Genomic DNA, 21934 nt, shown 5'->3' on the forward strand with positions numbered 1-21934 from the left:
TGGATTTCATTAAAGAAATGGAGGCTAACATTATCCCGCCCTCCCGTCACAGAGATGGAGACGTATCTATTGATAGGATGGTGAAGGAAAAAATAAACAGAGTAAGTAGAAAAAGTTATGGATATATAAATGAACATTTATTTGATGGTTATCTTCTTGTTCCTTAATCGTCAAAGCTTCTTTAGCTAGTGTGTATTGATGTTTCCTTTTCGTTTTAGATAATAACCAGTAGTTCGCTTCCTACAGGCAGCTTTGTTCTTCTGAGGTTTTGCGCACTCAGTGGATTCTTTATCTTGGTTCATCGATTTTTTATCTTTGTTCAGCCATGAAGGAGGGAGCAAGCATTGCATTCAAAAGAGGCAAATTGTTATGGGCATGGACCTATTATATGAAATGGATATTTTGTTCTAGAATTCTTTCTATGTGATGTAAAAGGACTTTCAAGTGCTGTGTGGAGTGGCATTAAAGGAATAATGCATAATGTTATCCTCAATGCCTTTAGTGAAATTCAGACTCTCTAGGCATTTAATTTGGAGAATCGCTATTCAGTGAAAATCACTTAATCTCCCTGTACCTACAAAAAAGGAAAGTGTCCTTGTGTAACGTTACTGAAAGTGCTCCAATCATGAGTCCTTGTGCAAAGTGAAAGGGCTCTAATAATACCTTCAGGTGATCTTCACATTATCTAAAACTGCATTAAAAAAACAAAACCAACAGGAGACGGGACGGAGTGAGTGACAGCACGAGCACTCGTATGTAGGGCTCCAAGACAAAGAAAAAAGTAACTCTTAAAACTGGAGCAGTGGATTACGCAAGTACTAGCCCTGGGGAGGGAAAAGCAATGAGCCATCCATGCCGGGGACATAGGATTTGAGAGCGACAATAGAGCAAGCAAATGGTAACCCTATGGGCGGGCTGAAGCCCACAGATTGAACACAACACATCTCCTTGAGACAGCGCTGGCGCTGTCTAGCCGAGACCTCTAAAGGATTACTGGCCCCTGAAATTGCCAACCACCCCTGCCCCAAAACTGCAGCGGGCTCTCCCCAAAGGTGCTATGCCCCACGCCGAAAGGTGGCGGGCCAGAGCCAACAGGGGGATTTCCTGGTTGCTCATTGTCGTCCGTCAAGTAGGCTCTGCCCATTGTTGGGCACAGCCTTGGGACTTTCCTGCTCCCTTTCTGGGCCCATATTATGCAAGCGGCACACTGTCTCTGTTTGTGCCAGGGTGCAGGTGGAAGAGTCACTGAAAGCTTGAGCCTGAAGCCTGGTCAGCTCGAGGTCCGCTTGGAACCTTGTCCGCATAACAAGGCGAGCTTTCAAGTGGCTGCCGCCAGCCACTCTGCCTCCAACTCTGAATGAGGTGTTTCCGCCAGAATACTGGGGTACCGGGTTCAAGTCTTGGCATCGGCTCAACATCCTGATCCAGAGCAAATCACTTTAATCTCCCCGTGCCTATAAACAATGAATGTGACCTTGTGTAAAGTTACTGGTGATAATGTAAAGAGCTCCATTACCTTGGGTCGACTTCCCTCTTGGTCTGGGCGGAGTTCGGCTATGCGGAACTCCGCGAAGTGACCAAAAAACTCTAGCTCGCTACTCGGAGTTGCGCAAGCGGCCGAGTGCATTAGATCCTGCCGTTCGCGCTGATTTGTAGTCCTGTGTGTTTGACCTACGCTGGAAAATCATGACAAACGGCACCTTGCGCTGTGCAAGAGGACGCCGCTTCTTTCTGCTGCTGGAGTAGATATTCTTCTCAAGTGGCAGCTTCCTCAACTCACCCAGATGGTTTCTCAAGGCGAGCAGTTGCGACCATCTGCGACCGCCCGCACTGACAAATCTTGCAGGGAGGTAGCTCTATATTTTTTTTCGCTTGCACAATCCAACTTAACGTTGGTGATCGCGAGCGAGAAAAAAACTCTGCTCTGCTTTGCAGAGCAGAGTTTTTGAACTCTGTGTGCCCAGGCCTAGTTCCCACTATATAAAAACTGCCAGAAAAGTGGACATAAAAGGTAAAAGCAAAGCCTTAGTGTAAAGAAAGTCAAATAAATACCCATTTAGTGGCTGATTTGTACAAAGTGAAACCAGATAACCTGCATAAATCATGGCTTCCCCCTAAAATGTATGTTATCTTAGACAAATATTTTATTTCAGCAAAACTAATTTTCATCATTCTCGCATGTGAAAGCACTTTCTAAAATGTATGAGTTCAGAGGCCAGTTGTACAAAAACCTACTGTGTTTTACTTGATGGTCAGTAATGCTGCTTTAGAACGATCGGGCCACATACCGTGTTTACGAGGCAACTTCTTTTCTATTTGGAAGAGGCTTTAATATGATGTTTGTTGGCTGATTACATCACAAACCTTTTCAGGGCTATGGCTTGTGCACGGGATCTAAGAGCCGAGCCAGGCCCTTGACCTGACGGTTAATATGTTGGCTGTCCCACCTCTACACCACGGTACACCTTGAAGCAGGTGCGCAGGGTGCAAACGGGGACAGTGACCCCAAGCGCTCTGATATCCTTCGGGATCTTGTTTGCGCTATATAAAACTTTATAAATAAATAAATAAATAAATTACAATCCATATCCTGCCCTCAGGGCAGCTGCAAACTTGTCCTGCTCTGGGCACAACGCATTTAGTGAAATACGGAGAGGCAGCTCCAAGCCGCTCTGTGATTCACCTGCAGGCGCAGCCGCCTGCCTTTAGAGCTGCAAAAGAGACCCCCTGGTTGGCGGGTGCAGTGAGTGACTCGGGCGTGTGGACAGTGCGCCGTCTCTGTGTCAGGCAAACCCTGGTAGGAGGGTGCAGTGAGTGATTTGGGTGTGTGGACAGTGCGCCGTCTCTGTGTAAGGCATCCCCTGGTAGGAGGGTGCAGTGAGTGATTCGGGTGTGTGGACAGTGCGCCGTCTCTGTGTCAGGCATCCCCTGGTAGGAGGGTGCAGTGAGTGAATCGGGTGTGTGGACAGTGCGCCGTCTCTGTGTCAGGCATCCCCTGGTAGGCGGGTGCAGTGAGTGATTCGGGTGTGTGGACAGTGAGCCGTCTCTGTGTCAGGCATCTCCTGGTAGGCGGGTGCAGTGAGTGACTCGGGTGTGTGGACAGTGCCCCGTCTCTGTGTCAGGCATCTACTGGTAGGCGGGTGCAGTGAGTGACTCGGGCGTGTGGACAGTGCGCCGTCTCTGTGTCAGGCATCCCCTGGTAGGCGGGTGCAGTGAGTGACTCGGGCGGGTGGACAGTGCACCGTCTCCGTGTCAGGCATCCCCTGGTAGGCGGGTGCAGTGAGTGATTCGGGTGTGTGGACAGTGTGCCGTCTCTGTGTCAGGCATCTCCTGGTAGGCGGGTGAAGTGAGTGACTCGGGCGTGTGGACAGTGCCCCGTCTCTGTGTCAGGCATCTACTGGTAGGCGGGTGCAGTGAGTGACTCGGGCGTGTGGACAGTGCGCCGTCTCTGTGTCAGGCATCCCCTGGTAGGAGGGTGCGGTGAGTGATTTGGGTGTGTGGACAGTGCGCCGTCTCTGTGTCAGGCATCCCCTGGTAGGAGGGTGCAGTGAGTGATTCGGGTGTGTGGACAGTGCGCCGTCTCTGTGTCAGGCATCCCCTGGTAGGCGGGTGCAGTGAGTGATTCGGGTGTGTGGACAGTGCGCCGTCTCTGTGTCAGGCATCTCCTGGTAGGCGGGTGCAGTGAGTGACTCGGGCGTGTGGACAGTGCCCCGTCTCTGTGTCAGGCATCTACTGGTAGGCGGGTGCAGTGAGTGACTCGGGCGTGTGGACAGTGCGCCGTCTCTGTGTCAGGCATCCCCTGGTAGGCGGGTGCAGTGAGTGATTCAGGCGTGTGGACAGTGTGCCGTCTCTGTGTCAGGCATCCCCTGGTAGGCGGGTGCAGTGAGTGACTCGGGCGTGTGGACAGTGCGCCGTCTCTGTGTCAGGCATCCCCTGGTAGGAGGGTGCAGTGAAAGACTCCGGCGTGTGGACAGTGCGCCGTCTCTGTGTCAGGCATCCCCTGGTAGGAGGGTGCAGTGAGTGATTTGGGTGTGTGGACAGTGCGCCGTCTCTGTGTCAGGCATCCCCTGGTAGGAGGGTGCAGTGAGTGATTCGGGTGTGTGGACAGTGCGCCGTCTCTGTGTCAGGCATCCCCTGGTAGGCGGGTGCAGTGAGTGATTCGGGTGTGTGGACAGTGCGCCGTCTCTGTGTCAGGCATCTCCTGGTAGGCGGGTGCAGTGAGTGACTCGGTGGGTGGACAGTGCGCCGCCTCTGTGTCAGGCATCCCCTGGTAGGCGGGTGCAGTGAGTGACTCGAGCATGTGGACAGTGCACCGTCTCTGTGTCAGGCATCCCCTGGTAGGCGGGTGCAGTGAGTGACTCGGGCGGGTGGACAGTGCACCGTCTCCGTGTCAGGCATCTCCTGGTAGGCGGGTGCAGTGAGTGACTCGGTGGGTGGACAGTGCGCCGTCTCTGTGTCAGGCATCTCCTGGTAGGCGGGTGCAGTGAGTGACTCGGGTGGGTGGACAGTGCGCCGCCTCTGTGTCAGGCATCCCCTGGTAGGCGGGTGCAGTGAGTGACTCGAGCATGTGGACAGTGCACCGTCTCTGTGTCAGGCATCCCCTGGTAGGCGGGTGCAGTGAGTGACTCGGGCGGGTGGACAGTGCGCCGTCTCCGTGTCAGGCATCTCCTGGTAGGCGGGTGCAGTGAGTGACTCGGGTGGGTGGACAGTGCACCGTCTCTGTGTCAGGCATCCCCTGGTAGGCGGGTGCAGTGAGTGACTCGGGCGTGTGGACAGTGCCCCGTCTCTGTGTCAGGCATCTCCTGGTAGGGGGGTGCAGTGAGTGACTCGGGCGGGTGGACAGTGCGCCGTCTCTGTGTCAGGCATCCCCTGGTAGGTGGGTGCAGTGAGTGACTCAGGTGGGTGGACAGTGCGCCGTCTCTGTGTCAGGCATCTCCTGGTAGGGGGGTGCAGTGAGTGACTGGGGGGGGGGGTGGACAGTGCGCCGTCTCTGTGTCAGGCATCCCCTGGTAGGCGGGTGCAGTGAGTGACTCGGGCGTGTGAACAGTGCACCGTCTCTGTGTCAGGCATCTCCTGGTAGGGGGGTGCAGTGAGTGACTCGGGGGGAGGGGGGGTGGACAGTGCCCCGTCTCTGTGTCAGGCATCCCCTGGTAGGCGGGTGCAGTGAGTGACTCGGGCGTGTGCACCGTCTCTGTGTCAGGCATCCCCTGGTAGGCGGGTGCAGTGAGTGACTCGGGCGGGTGGACAGTGCACCGTCTCTGTGTCAGGCATCCCCTGGTAGGCGGGTGCAGTGAGTGACTCGGGCGGGTGGACAGTGCACCGTCTCTGTGTCAGGTATCCCCTGGTAAGCGGGTGCAGTGAGTGACTCGGGCGGGTGGACAGTGCACCGTCTCTGTGTCAGGTATCCCCTGGTAAGCGGGTGCAGTGAGTGACTCGGGCGTGTGGACAGTGCGCCGCCTCTGTGTCAGGCATCCCCTGGTAGGCGGGTGCAGTGAGTGACTCGGGCGTGTGGACAGTGCGCCGTCTCTGTGTCAGGCATCCCCTGGTAGGCGGGTGCAGTGAGTTACTCGGGCGGGTGGACAGTGCCCCGCCTCTGTGTCAGGCATCCCCTGGTAGGCGGGTGCAGTGAGTGACTCGGGCGTGTGGACAGTGTGCCACCTCTGTGTCAGGCATCCCCTGGTAGGCGGGTGCAGTGAGTGACTCGGGCGTGTGGACAGTGCCCCGTCTCTGTGTCAGGCATCCCCTGGTAGGCGGGTGCAGTGAGTGACTCGGGCGGGTGGACAGTGCACCGTCTCTGTGTCAGGCATCCCCTGGTAGGCGGGTGCAGTGAGTGACTCGGGCGGGTGGACAGTGCACCGTCTCTGTGTCAGGTATCCCCTGGTAAGCGGGTGCAGTGAGTGACTCGGGCGGGTGGACAGTGCACCGTCTCTGTGTCAGGTATCCCCTGGTAAGCGGATGCAGTGAGTGACTCGGGCGTGTGGACAGTGCGCCGTCTCTGTGTCAGGCATCCCCTGGTAGGCGGGTGCAGTGAGTGACTCGGGCGGGTGGACAGTGCACCGTCTCTGTGTCAGGCATCCCCTGGTAGGCGGGTGCAGTGAGTGACTCGGGCGGGTGGACAGTGCACCGTCTCTGTGTCAGGTATCCCCTGGTAAGCGGGTGCAGTGAGTGACTCGGGCGTGTGGACAGTGCGCCGTCTCTGTGTCAGGCATCCCCTGGTAGGCGGGTGCAGTGAGTGACTCGGGCGGGTGGACAGTGTGCCACCTCTGTGTCAGGCATCCCCTGGTAGGCGGGTGCAGTGAGTGACTCGGGCGGGTGGACAGTGCCCCGCCTCTGTGTCAGGCATCCCCTGGTAGGAGGGTGCAGTGAGTGACTCGGGCGTGTGGACAGTGTGCCACCTCTGTGTCAGGCATCCCCTGGTAGGCGGGTGCAGTGAGTGACTCGGGCGTGTGGACAGTGCCCCATCTCTGTGTCAGGCATCTCCTGGTAGGCGGGTGCAGTGAGTGACTCGGGCGGGTGGACAGTGTGCCACCTCTGTGTCAGGCATCCCCTGGTAGGCGGGTGCAGTGAGTGACTTGGGCGGGTGGAGTGCCCCGTCTCTGTGTCAGGCATCTCCTGGTAGGCGGGTGCAGTGAGTGACTCGGGCGGGTGGACAGTGTGCCACCTCTGTGCCAGGCATCCCCTGGTAGGCGGGTGCAGTGAGTGACTCGGGCGTGTGGACAGTGCCCCGTCTCTGTGTCAGGCATCTCCTGGTAGGCGGGTGCAGTGAGTGACTCGGGCGGGTGGACAGTGTGCCACCTCTGTGTCAGGCATCCCCTGGTAGGCGGGTGCAGTGAGTGACTCGGGCGGGTGGACAGTGCACCGTCTCTGTGTCAGGTATCCCCTGGTAGGCGGGTGCAGTGAGTGACTCGGGCGGGTGGACAGTGCACCGTCTCTGTGTCAGGCATCCCCTGGTAGGCGGGTGCAGTGAGTGATTCGGGTGTGTGGACAGTGCGCCGTCTCTGTGTCAGGCATCCCCTGGTAGGCGGGTGCAGTGAGTGACTCGGGTGGGTGGACAGTGCCCCGCCTCTGTGTCAGGCATCCCCTGGTAGGCGGGTGCAGTGAGTGACTCGGGCGGGTGGACAGTGCCCCGCCTCTGTGTCAGGCATCCCCTGGTAGGAGGGTGCAGTGAGTGACTCGGGCGTGTGGACAGTGCGCCGTCTCTGTGTCAGGCATCCCCTGGTAGGAGGGTGCAGTGAGTGACTCCGGCGTGTGGACAGTGCCCCGTCTCTGTGTCAGGCATCCCCTGGTAGGCAGGTGCAGTGAGTGACTCGGGCGTGTGGACAGTGCCCCGTCTCTGTGTCAGGCATCCCCTGGTAGGCGGGTGCAGTGAGTGACTCGGGCGTGTGGACAGTGCACCGTCTCTGTGTCAGGCATCCCCTGGTAGGCGTGTGCAGTGAGTGAGTCGGGCGTGTGGACAGTGCACCGTCTCTGTGTCAGGCATCCCCTGGTAGGCGGGTGCAATGAGTGACTCGGCAGGGGGGGGGGGTGGACAGTGCACCGTCTCTGTGTCAAGCATCCCCTGGTAGCCGGGTGCAGTGAGTGACTCGGGCGGGTGGACAGTGCCCCGCCTCTGTGTCAGGCATCCCCTGGTAGGCGGGTGCAGTGAGTGACTCGGGCGGGTGGACAGTGCCCCGCCTCTGTGTCAGGCATCCCCTGGTAGGAGGGTGCAGTGAGTGACTCGGGCGTGTGGACAGTGCGCCGTCTCTGTGTCAGGCATCCCCTGGTAGGAGGGTGCAGTGAGTGACTCCGGCGTGTGGACAGTGCCCCGTCTCTGTGTCAGGCATCCCCTGGTAGGCGGGTGCAGTGAGTGACTCGGGCGTGTGGACAGTGCGCCGTCTCTGTGTCAGGCATCCCCTGGTAGGCGGGTGCAGTGAGTGACTCGGGCGGGTGGACAGTGCGCCGTCTCTGTGTCAGGCATCCCCTGGTAGGCGGGTGCAGTGAGTGACTCGGGCGGGTGGACAGTGCACCGTCTCTGTGTCAGGTATCCCCTGGTAAGCGGGTGCAGTGAGTGACTCGGGCGTGTGGACAGTGCGCCGTCTCTGTGTCAGGCATCCCCTGGTAGGCGGGTGCAGTGAGTGACTCGGGCGGGTGGACAGTGTGCCACCTCTGTGTCAGGCATCCCCTGGTAGGCGGGTGCAGTGAGTGACTCGGGCGGGTGGACAGTGCCCCGCCTCTGTGTCAGGCATCCCCTGGTAGGAGGGTGCAGTGAGTGACTCGGGCGTGTGGACAGTGTGCCACCTCTGTGTCAGGCATCCCCTGGTAGGCGGGTGCAGTGAGTGACTCGGGCGTGTGGACAGTGCCCCATCTCTGTGTCAGGCATCTCCTGGTAGACGGGTGCAGTGATTGACTCGGGCGGGTGGACAGTGTGCCACCTCTGTGTCAGGCATCCCCTGGTAGGCGGGTGCAGTGAGTGACTTGGGCGGGTGGACAGTGCCCCGTCTCTGTGTCAGGCATCTCCTGGTAGGCGGGTGCAGTGAGTGACTCGGGCGGGTGGACAGTGTGCCACCTCTGTGTCAGGCATCCCCTGGTAGGCGGGTGCAGTGAGTGACTCGGGCGTGTGGACAGTGCCCCGTCTCTGTGTCAGGCATCTCCTGGTAGGCGGGTGCAGTGAGTGACTCGGGCGGGTGGACAGTGTGCCACCTCTGTGTCAGGCATCCCCTGGTAGGCGGGTGCAGTGAGTGACTCGGGCGGGTGGACAGTGCACCGTCTCTGTGTCAGGTATCCCCTGGTAGGCGGGTGCAGTGAGTGACTCGGGCGGGTGGACAGTGCACCGTCTCTGTGTCAGGCATCCCCTGGTAGGCGGGTGCAGTGAGTGATTCGGGTGTGTGGACAGTGCGCCGTCTCTGTGTCAGGCATCCCCTGGTAGGCGGGTGCAGTGAGTGACTCGGGCGGGTGGACAGTGCCCCGCCTCTGTGTCAGGCATCCCCTGGTAGGCGGGTGCAGTGAGTGACTCGGGCGGGTGGACAGTGCCCCGCCTCTGTGTCAGGCATCCCCTGGTAGGAGGGTGCAGTGAGTGACTCGGGCGTGTGGACAGTGCGCCGTCTCTGTGTCAGGCATCCCCTGGTAGGAGGGTGCAGTGAGTGACTCCGGCGTGTGGACAGTGCCCTGTCTCTGTGTCAGGCATCCCCTGGTAGGCGGGTGCAGTGAGTGACTCGGGCGTGTGGACAGTGCCCCGTCTCTGTGTCAGGCATCCCCTGGTAGGCGGGTGCAGTGAGTGACTCGGGCGTGTGGACAGTGCACCGTCTCTGTGTCAGGCATCCCCTGGTAGGCGTGTGCAGTGAGTGAGTCGGGCGTGTGGACAGTGCACCGTCTCTGTGTCAGGCATCCCCTGGTAGGCGGGTGCAGTGAGTGACTCGGGCGTGTGGACAGTGCACCGTCTCTGTGTCAGGCATCCCCTGGTAGGCGGGTGCAGTGAGTGACTCGGCAGGGGGGGGGGTGGACAGTGCACCGTCTCTGTGTCAAGCATCCCCTGGTAGCCGGGTGCAGTGAGTGACTCGGGTGGGTGGACAGTGCCCCGCCTCTGTGTCAGGCATCCCCTGGTAGGCGGGTGCAGTGAGTCACTCGGGCGGGTGGACAGTGCCCCGCCTCTGTGTCAGGCATCCCCTGGTAGGAGGGTGCAGTGAGTGACTCGGGCGTGTGGACAGTGCGCCGTCTCTGTGTCAGGCATCCCCTGGTAGGAGGGTGCAGTGAGTGACTCCGGCGTGTGGACAGTGCCCCGTCTCTGTGTCAGGCATCCCCTGGTAGGCGGGTGCAGTGAGTGACTCGGGCGTGTGGACAGTGCGCCGTCTCTGTGTCAGGGCCTGTTTTTGTCTGCTCCTGTGTCCATCATGGGAAGCAGACAGAAGGGCAAACTATTTCCTTCATTTGCATGGGTCCACCCACTTGCAAATGAGGGCAGCCCCCTCCCCCACAACTTAGTGCTGGTGATACATGCGCTCCAGTGCTATCAGTATTACAGAAGGGACCCACAAGCATCTTTAGACCCCTCTGGAGTACCACAGAGCCCCAGGGGCGCAGGAAGCAGGCACACACACCTGTTGCGCCCCCGAAGCACTATATGTAATACGGACCCTGTTTTTCAACTCTTTCTCTGCCTAGCACGCAAAGATAGAAACGTCGCATATTTTCTATAATCTTACAAAGATCTGCAGCACAACATTCAGAATGGCCGAGGTTAGCGGGGAACTAATACGACTTTAGGACGAAATAACAAACCTGCGCATCCACAGAAAAAAACAGTGCCTGGACTCGGCCTGCTCTATCCAGGGGCCCCCGACGGCGCCCCTGCTGAACGTGGGCTGGGACCTGCTTTTAAGATCAGACTCTGACGACCCAGAGTAGGAGAGACAGAAACAGGGGAAGGGTGGAGGAGGGGAAGGAAAGGAAGTCATCAGCAAAAAGAGAGGAGAGATGAAAAGGAACCTGCTGGAGTGAGATGACGTGCAAGGTGGTTGTAGAGCGAGCGATGGGGCGAACAAGGCCAGGGGTCCAGGCAAGAGGGGCGCCCATGTCAGGGCAGGGAAGCACCCCCCCCCCTCCCCTCCCTCCAGGGTTACCGCCTGCTGTGGCCCCCCTGACACCAGGATCGATAGCCCAGCCTGCAGTGCGTTATCACAGAGCGGCTGCGCGCACAATAGCCAAGGTCAGCGCCCGGGGGCAGGAGAGGGGTTGCCACGCAACACAAGCAGGGTACAGCGGCCGTGACGTCAGCACCGGAGCCGGTGCCACAGAGCCAGCCGGGGGGCCGGGGAGGACAGCCCTATGGACAGAGCCAGGGACGCAAGGGGGCCGGCAGGGGACAGGGTGACAGTCCTTTGGACAGAGCCAGGGACGCAAGGGGGCGGCAGGCGACAGGGTGACAGTCCTTTGGACAGAGCCAGGGACGCAAGGGGGCGGCAGGGGACAGGGGTTGGATTGGGATTACAAATCGGCCCAGGCACCAGGGCTTTAAGTGGGCCGGGTCTCAAGGGGCCTGAGCACTGGCAGTTTTTTTTCAGGGGGCCTCGAAACGGGTCTCTATCGGGCTCTGTTTTGAGCCCTGACACAGGCAGCCCGTTTTTTTCCCCTGGACTGCAATGACCGCTGTTTGCTGTCACTGCAGTCCGGAAAAAAGTGCCAGGGCGCAAAACAAAGCCTGATAGAGACCCGTTTCGAGACAGCACCAGGCACATGGATGTGCGCTGCTCACACTGCTCACTTCTCAGTAGTAGAGAAGTTACGGCATGACGTCATGCCAGGTGAGCGTTGTGGGGGAAGGGAAATCCTTTGAGTCATTTTCTTTCTGGATTTGCCTTCTCTTTCTGAAACTCAGGAGCAGCAACATTGTGGTAGGGTCACCAGGATTTAATTGGAAGCTTTGTCAATATTATATACAAGTCATAGTTGCAGCTTATTTACCTTCTGCAAGTAATAACCATTGACAAAGTCAATATTACTTATTGTAGTTATGATGTTACTTGTATCAAATATCTGGATGCAATGACGGAAACAGCAAAATACAAGTCGGGCGGCACATAAATGCTAAGCACAGATTTTTTGCGTAAGTGATTTAAAGCCACGCCCCTAATTACACTGGCCACGTCCCTTTGAGAGACCCCCCAGTTTTTTCATCCCACTTAAAGCCCTGCCAGGCACGATAGAAAAAAGTGGCCCACATTTGCATATTGCCTTTGCAAAACACTGCTTCTGCAAAGTTTTATAAAAAAAAAAACGGGGGGGGGGGGGGTAAAAAAATGCACGGATTAGCTTGCACTGGTGAAACACATGAATACAAGTGATGCCACTTTTGCCTCCGCTCATGTAAATGGGCCGGCCCCAGCGAGAGAAAGGGAGTGACACCTCTGACCTTTGATAAAAGGGAAGTAATGGACGTCCATCTACATCCAGAAAGGCCACCCAGGCACCCGCTGGGCCGCTGGCAGCATCAGAACAATGCAGAATCCGCCAAATCGCCCCCTAGACTGCCTAAAAAAAGCAGCCCACAGCTGGGATTGGACACCGGCCCCTCGGGCATTGCCCGAGTGCCCTTGTTACCAATCCGACGCTGGACAGGGTGACAGTCCTGTGGACACAGCCAGGGATGTGAGGGAGTCGAACCTATTGCCAACTTCCGTATGCCAGTGAAGCCCCAAAGGGGCCCCATTTCCCCATTTGATGAGAACAATTTGGCCCCATGGGTCGAAGCAAACTTTCCACTAAACAAAGAACCTTCCCAAGAGCCGAAAACCAGGAAAGCAAAGTATGCCATGTGACGCGGCTCATTTTGTGATGCTTCAATATTTGTACCTTTTCACGTGGTAACACTGTGTGTGCAAAGAATTCACCTCCCTTATACTCGTTTTTGAAAGATGCCCAGTTAGCCTCCGCGCAGACCCTTCGTAACTTTTGATCTGTTTGAGATGGGAACGTGTTTTTTGCTCAAATCTGCAGATTCTAAGCAGATGATGGATGGTGGAGGCGGGACTCCAGTGCCCCGGGTGCCGTTTAGTGCATGTCACAAAGGGGTGGTCATGGAAATGCAATGTAAGTGGGGCGAAGACCCCAGCCGTGACGCAATGGGGGCACTGAGCCGGAACGCATGCCGCCCTTATCTGCGCATGGAAGTCAGAGCCGAGTGGAAGAGGCGGACGCGGGGCGCAGTGTGTGGGAAACGGGCGACGCTCACAGCTGTCCCACCGCCGGCAGAGTCGGGCCTCCTTTAAAGGAAAACACCTCTATTCAAGAAAAAAACGAATCAGATAAAAATGAACAATTCCACAAGAGTCTTCCGCCCGCCCATGCATTTGTAGGGCGAGGCCTGCTGACAGCGCAGCTGTCTGGTTGGCTGAAGACATCCTGGGGACATTCAAGAAGCTTTCCTGTAAATGCATCCCGCCTGTTGCTTATTGGCTCTGTAGTTTGTAACTTACATTGTCTGCCTTTCTATTGGCTGGCTTTATGTCTTGTAGGCTGTCCAGGGTGAGTTTGTCCCTGCCAAGGGCAGAGCCGTATCACAGCACCCCTCCTTGTATTCGTCCACGAGTGCTCCTTTCTGTAAACAGGCCTGTAACTCTGGGCACATTTGCTGTGAATTCAAAGACAGAGGTCACATGTCAGGCTCCTCTTCAGAGGGAGATTGGTGTTTACTTTTCTTTCTCTGACTTCAAAGAGAGATGATTTATGGACAATCTGGCTGATACTGGGGGTAGGAAAGGTTTCTTCCTAGCACACAACAACATGTAAATGTATTGTGTAAGTATTCCAGAAAATAGCAGCAGTAGGAACACAAACGAAGCACATTTTTTGTTAATTTTGAAGTCTGCTGGAAACAAATACTTTAATTTGATCACAACAAATCATTACACCAGGTGATGCCATTTCCGCACAATATGGTTTGTGCGCTGTAGACTTTTATTAGAAAAACTGTCTGTGCAAATGTAATGGTCAATTCAGGCGAAAATGTGTTGTCTGCAATGGCAGTGCGCTACCACACCATCCATACTCCACACTACCCCATTCCAATCTGCACCACTCAATGCCACTGCGGTCTACTCTTCACCACTCCACTTAACACCACTCCCAGCCACTGCACTCTCTGCACCACTCTACTCCCAACCACTGCACTCTCTGCACCACTCCACTCTATGCCACTGCACTCTACGACGCTTCACTCTGAGCTTCTCTACCCTACTCTGCACCACTCCACTCTATGCCACTGCACTCTACGAAACTTCACTCTAAGCTTCTCTACCCTACTCTGTACCACTCCACTCTATGCCACTGCACTCTACGAGACTTCACTCTAAGCTTCTCTACCCTACTCTGTACCACTCCACTCTATGCCACTGCACTCTACAGCACTTCACTCTAAGCTTCTCTACCCTACTCTGCACCACTCCACTCTATGCCACTGCACTCTACAGCACTTCACTCTAAGCTTCTCTACCCTACTCTGCACCACTACACTCTATGCCACTGCACTCTACGACACTTCAATCTCAGCTTCTCTACCCTCTCTGCAACACTACACTCTATGCCACTGCACTCTACAACACTTCACTCTAAGCTTCTCTACCCTACTCTGCACCACTCCACTCTATGCCACTGCACTCTATTACACTTCACTCTAAGCTTCTCTACCCTACTCTGTACCACTCCACACTATGCCAATGCACTCTACGACACTTCACTCTAAGCTTCTCTACCCTACTCTGCACCACTCCACTCTATGCCACTGCACTCTACGGCACTTCACTCAGCTTTTCTACCCTACTCTGCACCACTCCACTCTATGCCACTGCACTCTACGACACTTCACTCAGCTTCTCTACCCTACTCTGCACCACTCCACTCTATGCCGCTGAACTCTACAGCACTTCACTCTAAGCTTCTCTACCCTACTCTGTACCACTCCACTCCATGCCGCTGCACTCTACGGTGAGGTACCAGGTTTTTATGGACCCGGCGGTGCCAGGGAGAACACCCAAAGACCTCGAGTCCTTCCTGTTTCGGACCACAGAAACACAGAGTCTTCTAGGTGATGTCAAAGATCGTATTTATTGGCTGCAGCCAGTAACAGGTATCCTAGAAGTACAACAGGATGTAGGTTCTCAGGAGACTGCTCGTTTTTACAGAACCAGCCTTCTCTTTTTATACTAAATAATGAGCTTCAGGCACAAATTCCTCGTTTTTACAGTTGGTCATACAAATATTTCTACTATAAAGAAAAAGCAGAGTCATGATGACAAGCCCACATTTCAGTTTGTCCAGTTCATGATAGATTACCCGGCAAGGCCCAGAACTTTCATCAGATATCGACAGACCCCTAATAAAGTCGGACCCCTCCTCCTTGTAAAACAGGTCATAAAGAAGAAACAGGGACAGGTGTGTGTGAGCTTAAACATAGCTTGTATGCGATGGACGGTTTATGACATGTTGTGCCTTGATACTAATCTCATTCGGCCACTGGGAAAGGAACTGCCTGAACAGGTTTGGCTTGAGGCAGTGGAGTCAGCTCGCCCAGGTCACAGAGGAGTCAGCAGAGGTGTACGTGTCCTTTCAGATCGAATTCGGCCTTAGTCAATTGACTATGTAAGGGCAATCACAAAATGGCTGCCGCTCACAAAATGGAACCCGAGGGTTCAAGTCGAAAACTACGATTTCAGGGTGATTTCGTCACTCGATCATGATGCAAATGTTTATGTATAGTATCCCAATCATTACCGGTCTGCCAATACCAAAATCGTCATGGTACGATGATATTTATGACACAAGTGCAGAGCTTCGGTACCACACAATAGCAGGGTCCAGAATTTTCAGTACCACAGACCCTCCTTTTGCCCTTATATAGGCAATAACCTATACTCACGCTAATCTGCGTCCAGGTCTGTATTCATGAAGTCATTGAGATGTTGCTGTAACATCATCCTATTACTTAGTTTGTCTCTTGATACAGGTTTCCTTACGCATGATGTAGCACAGAGGCCACATATTGCAGGAGCGCACTGTACACACAAGCAGAACAGGAAAAAGATGGCTAAGACCATCCCAATGACTATCAGAATCTTCCATCCCCAGGCAGATATCAGTTTCCAGAACCATACCATCAAGGACCAGTCTCCTTCATCCATGTGAATGGACTCAGAAATCTTATGCAGTTTGGAGATGGCCTGGTAAACTGTCGGAGCGTTATCAGGGATGAAGATGCAGCAACTGGATTGGATCACTTTACATACCCCACCACGGCCTGCAAGTATGACGTCTAGGGCAACCCTGTTCTGAAGAGTCATAAGGCGGTCCGACTGGAGCTCCGCAGTCAAGTTACTAAGGGCACCAACCGTTTCAATCACGGCGGATTCAACTGCCCTCGTCAATTGGCGAATGTTCCTGCTGTTCACCATAGGGCCCCCAAAACTGCAGAAAACCTTTTGCGAAATCCCCAAACTCCTGTTCCGCAGTGTCGTCTTTACTCACAACACCCCTAACTGTCCTTGTCCTATGGTAATCTGCCGCGGCCGTATAGGTGGGTGGCAACAGGAACGAGATAAAACATGTGCCCGAAAAGTCAGGGGGCAGCCATGTATATGCTCTATCATGGCAGATGAAATATGTACCCTTAGCTGCTAAGAATGAAGGGGAGGTCTGAGACGAGAAGACATATGTTTCGGTACAGACACTCTTCCCTAACTGAGCTCTGGGGTTTTTGCCATTTCCCTGCAGACATAGGTGACCCTGATGGGGTACTATCCAGATTGGGGAGGATTTCTTTGCTCCCTGGCTCTCACTCAAGGAAACTCCATATTTTGTTATATTCCATCTACTGTAAGCCTTCAATTAGTCTCTGGGAATCGTTCTATACGTGTCGATATCTCTGCTCATATTTGTGATTCCCGCCACTAGCGCCTTGTTGCTCGAGTTGCTTCCTGTGGAACGTGGGGAATATGGTTCGAGGACAAATAGGAACATTGTTTGAAATGCCCACAAAGAGCCATGGTAGCTGAATGGCAAGACAAAATATGGGATACCTTTATCTGTCGTGTGTGGCATAAGTCCACACACCCAACAATTTGTCTTGTTCACTACAAACTGGTGTTGGTGTAGGAGCTGAACAAATGAGTTATTTATAAATTCTAATCTCCTAGAGGACTCATGTTCGGGCAGGGGGTGAAAAGAGTGCGAGGAAACAGTAGGAGGAGGTATGGGCTGTGTAGTGGGTGCAAATGAAACTCAAAAGGTGTATAAAGCATAGCCTATTATACTACACAACATGAAAATGCATATTATTAAAAATCGTGTTTTTGCCATCACAGTGCATATTCTGGTTTCAAAGTTCGTTGATCTGGCAGGTCTCCCCATCTTGGGAAACTCCATCCTCTCTAATTTGCTGCCCGCGGTGGGAGGTTGTTTCTGCTAAGGAGTGCTTCTGTCAGTCCAGGGTAACTCCCTTGAACCAACCAGAACTGTCGACCTAACCGTCTCCAGCTGCACTCCAAAGACTGTGGCAACCGCGACCCTAGCAGCAGAACCGGATGGCGGTTCGAAAAACAAAAATGAGCAAGTTTCCTAGATGAGAGAGCTGCACAATCAAAAGTAAAAAGAAATGTATTTGTCCATAGTCATAGGTCTCGGCCTCAAATTATAACGATTTGTACCAGGTGCTGTCTGGTCTTGAAATAAAAGTTCAGGCTCTGTAGTGTTCAATTGAATTGCCGGAGGCACAGCTTCTTGCAGGATGTTGTCGCTTTCCTTTTCAGAAATTGTTCCTCTTATACGTGCATCGCTAAAAGGTAGAAAACGAGGCACGGTCTCGGATTCAGAGTCAGCGATTCCCTCCTGGACCCACCGGTCGTACGGAAGAGGCAGTGGGACCCTCTTACAATGATTGCCGTGCATCCAATGTTTCTTTCCTTCTACTCGAACAGCAGATCTTTTCAAGAGAAGAACTAGATGAGGGCCGGTCCACCGGGGCTGGTCATTCTTTGTTCGCTGGAAATTCTTGACCAGCACGTAGGATCCAGGATCGATTGGATGCCCTGGAGCTTCAGAGGCCTGAGGTAGAGTGTCGTGGACCTGTTGGTGTAAAACAACCAATTTAGCCGTCAATTCATACAGATAGTCAAGCAGTACAGGGTGTTCTATTTCGCTAAACCTGGTGGGCCTTGGCACTCCCCATATGTTGGCCGGGCGGCCGAACACAATTTCATGTGGACTAAGTCCCACTCTAGAGTGAACAGTCATTCTTGTAGATAGGAGTGCCAAGGGCAGGGCGTCAGGCCATTTAAGACCTGTGCTTGCTTGAATCTTGGCCAGTTTCAGTTTTAGCGTGCCATTATAGCATTCTACTAATCCAGCTGATTGGGGGTGATTTGCAGCGTGGAACTTCTGTTGTATGCCTAGCCCCTCACACACTTTCTTCATCACTCGACCCACAAATTCACTCCCATTATCACTCCAAACCATTCTAGGCATTCCGAATCTAGGTAAGAATTCCTTGACAAGGGCTTTAGCTGTGGATAAGGCAGTGTTATCCTTAAGGGGATATGCTTCCACCCACCTGGAAAAGGCACAAACAACAACGAGTACGTATTTCAGATTGTTGCACCTTTCCATGTGGATGAAATCTAGCTGCAAAACCTCGAACGGATACGTTGGAGGCGCAAAATGGCCAGCTGGAGTTGGGGTTCCCCTACCAGGGTTGTATTTCAGACACACCATGCAATTCTTGACCACATTCTCCGCACACTTAGGGATCCCACCATTTTGCCATACTGGAGCTAGCAACTTACAGATCCCTTTCACGCTGATGTGAGCCATTCCATGAGCCATTGTCACCACTGCAAGCACATACGCATCGGGTAACAACCATCTCTGGTGTTCTGACAATTCAACCCAACAACCATTCGCATCCAATTTACCCTTACTTTCTCTCCATTCATTCACCTCTTTCTCTGTGGCTTCAGCTTGGATAGACTTCACACTCTCAATCGTATCTTTCACACATACCAACATCACCAATCCATCTCGCAGGGCCTGCAACATACATTCGGCTCATTACATTCCTTGCAGTTTCTTTTGCAACTTCGTCCGCAAACGCATTTCCACGACCAACATCATCCGTCACCTTTTTGTGTGCACTGCATTTCACAATCGCAACCTGCAATGGCAAGGTCAGTGACTCGAGAAGCTCATTCACTAACTGACCATGCTGAATCTTAGCATCATGCGACGTCAGGAACCCACGTTCTTTCCACAATCGTCCAAAACTGTGAGCCACACCAAAGGCGTATTGGCTGTCTGTGTACACATCACTCGTTGTCCTTTCGCCAAAATACACGCTCTTGTAAGTGCAATCAACTCTGCTGCTTGCGCTGAATTATGGGGGATACGTGCAGCTTCAACAATCGTATGCAAAGTTGTCACAGCATATGCTGCAGTCGTATCACCATTCGGCAACTTGAAACACGAACCATCAACCCATAAAGTACCATCACATTCTGGAAGAGGAGTGTCCCTAAGATCTATTCTCCCTTTTGTCTCTTCTTCTGTCCTAAAACAGCAGTCCTGTTCTTCGACCTCATCTGTCTCTACTGAAGTGGGCAATAACGTGGCTGGGTTTAGCGTATCGCACCTCTTTATGTGTACACGACTCGCTAACAGTGTCAGCTCATAACTTGACAATCGAGCACTAGTTAAGTGCTGTGGCATTGTTCTGTTTAGCAAAATGTCTGCTGCATGTGGGACCATGACAACTAACATATTATTCATTACTAACCCAGCGGACTGTCGAATAGAAACAGCTGCTGCCGCAGTGGCTCTTAAGCAACTTGGCAACGCCTTAGCTACCGGATCTAGAGTCGCCGAAAAGTACGCGCATGGACGCTGTTTGTCCCCAAAAGACTGTGTCAGAACTGATAATGCACAACCTTCTTTCTCATGGACATACAATGTAAAAGGCTTACTGTAGTCGGGGGTACCCAACACAGGAGCCGAACACAGTGCATCACGTAATTCGGAAAAACTTTTCTGACACTCTTCAGACCACGGAATGGGTTTCGGTGTATCTTTACAAGTTAGTGCCACCAAAGGTTTGGCCAATAAGGAAAAATTCGGTATCCATTGCCTGCAATATGATGTAATCCTCAAGAAAGCACGCACTTCTCTCTGTGTCCTTGGGACACTCAATTTTGCAATTGCATGAATTCTTTCTGGGGTCAGTTTCCTTCCCTCCTTCGATAAGAGGTGACCTAAGTAGGTCACTTCTTGTCGACAATATTGCAACTTTGAAAGAGAGACTTTGTGGTGCAGATCACACAAATGACACAACAACGACAAAGTGGCTTGTTTACAAATATCCTCAGTATCTGCAGCTATTAGCAAATCATTGACGTACTGAATAAGGCTAGCGCCGTCAGGTAAAACAATCGTATCAAGCTGTGATTTCAAAGCCTGACTGAATATTGATGGACTTTCACAGTAGCCCTGAGGAGCGCGTTTGAAGCGGAAACTTCGGCCTCCTAAATTGAAGCCAAAAATATCTCTGCTCTCCTCGGCAATCAGGATGCTGAAGAAAGCATTCTTCAAGTCAATCACTGAGAACCAAGTGGCTGAAGCTGGAATCATAGTCAATAGGGCAGTTATATCAGGAACAACTGGAAACTGTGGCACAACAATCTTATTCACTTCTCTAAGATCAATCACGAACCTATAAACAGGTGGTTGGGAAGGATCAGTACGCTTTAAAATCGGCAGAACAGGACTATTACAAATGTTGCCTGTTGTCTCTTCAATGACATCTTTCTCAATCAGATCATAAATGATTGCTAACAACGCCTTTTCGCCTTCGGTTGAGATTTTATATTGGGGAATACGTGGCATTCTAACATTGGCTTTCAATGTTATGACATATGGCGCTATTTCCAAGAGACCCACATCATTAGAGCCAGTAGCCCAAAGTATATCTGGAAGAGAAGACAATTCTGTTGGAAGCTTTTCCCTTGACAGGTACATTGGAGAAACCACTTTCTTACCCAGTGTAAGTTGTACTCCCGAAGGAGAACAGTACAAAGTTGCATATAATCTTTTCAACAGATCTAATCCCAACAAGTTTTCACCACAACCGGTTGTAAGAATGAGGGGTGCTTCTAATTCACATGGCCCAACAGAAAGGGACATAGGACTAGAGATCGGGTTCCTAACCGGGGCGCCAGAAAAACCTACTGAAACATTCATTTCGCCAGACAAAGGTGCGCCAGGGAGTTTTGAGTGCATAATAGAACTCTTTGTAGCACCAGTATCCAACAGAAAAGGCTCTAACACACCTGATGTAATCACCTCAACATTGGGTCCATTCTGATCTACTGGAACTGAAACAACTCCCTCTCTTTGTCCATGGCTGTCCTAGCAATCGTTACCTTCCATATTCTCGTTTTCTGCATAGTAGTCATCAGCATAGTACTGAGTCGTCCTAGCAAACGCGTTATTCTGCTGGTCAAAACTATTCATAGAATTCTGAGGCGGAAAGGAACGAGCGTTCTGGGGGTAATTTTCACAGCCCCTACCTCTAGGAGCTTGTTGAACGCCTCGACCTCTCGCACCAGAAGCACCATTCGTACGCTGTAACAAAACCGGACAACTACTCTTGAAATGACCCTCTTCCTTGCAATACGCACACTGATTCGGTCCATACGGTGAACGTGGTTGAGAAGACTCGTTTCTTTGCGAGTTTCTCGAATACTGCTGGGGTTGCTGATAGTCGCGCTGACTATTATTACGAGGTGGATAGGCTTGCTGCAGAAGGACTTTAGTTTTCAATTCCTTAGTCTTTTTATGCACTTTCTCTAGCTCATCTTTGCGCCTATTTTCATAGTACTGGGCCGTAGCTAAAATCTGTGCTGACGTGGAAACAGCCAAAGCACTCTCAGAATCCTTCAATTTATTACATAGTTCAGGAAGTAAATTATGTACAAATTTGTCAACAAACAATCTCTGGCCACCCTCCGTAGCCATATCCTGACCACTATGATCGATAAAAGTCTCCTCGAACCACGTGAAAAAGTCAGACACAGTCTCATCTGTCTTCTGTTTGCACGCATACACCTTGTCCCAATTCACACGCAATTCGGGCATTAAGGTCTTCATATACGTACTAATCCTACCAGGAAGTTCTGCTACTAAGGGCTCAGGCTTAGCACCACCAACTTGTCTAGCATCAGCAGCAGCAATATTTGCCCATGTGTCGCCTAATTCTTGATCATGATCTGTATGGCGAATCTTTCCCCATAAAGGCTGTGGAACAACATTTCCAAACAACATGTCTTCATGATGCAGGAGCTTGCAGTCTGTGATAACTCCTTATAATACCCTGCAGGATTTTTACGGGGGTCAGGCAATGTCTGTTTGAGAGCCAAAACCTCAGATC

General features: G+C 53.0%; 1 protein-coding gene across 1 annotated transcript in view; it reads left to right on the forward strand.

The window, feature by feature from the left end:
• PRKD1 (protein kinase D1) overlaps positions 1 to 21934 on the forward strand; it is a 929258-nt gene that overhangs the window by 262540 nt on the left and 644784 nt on the right. The gene's annotated exons all lie outside the window — the stretch shown is intronic.

This window comes from Lissotriton vulgaris, chromosome 9 (assembly GCF_964263255.1).
Source record: "Lissotriton vulgaris chromosome 9, aLisVul1.2, whole genome shotgun sequence".
NCBI classification, from domain to species: Eukaryota; Metazoa; Chordata; class Amphibia; order Caudata; family Salamandridae; genus Lissotriton; species Lissotriton vulgaris.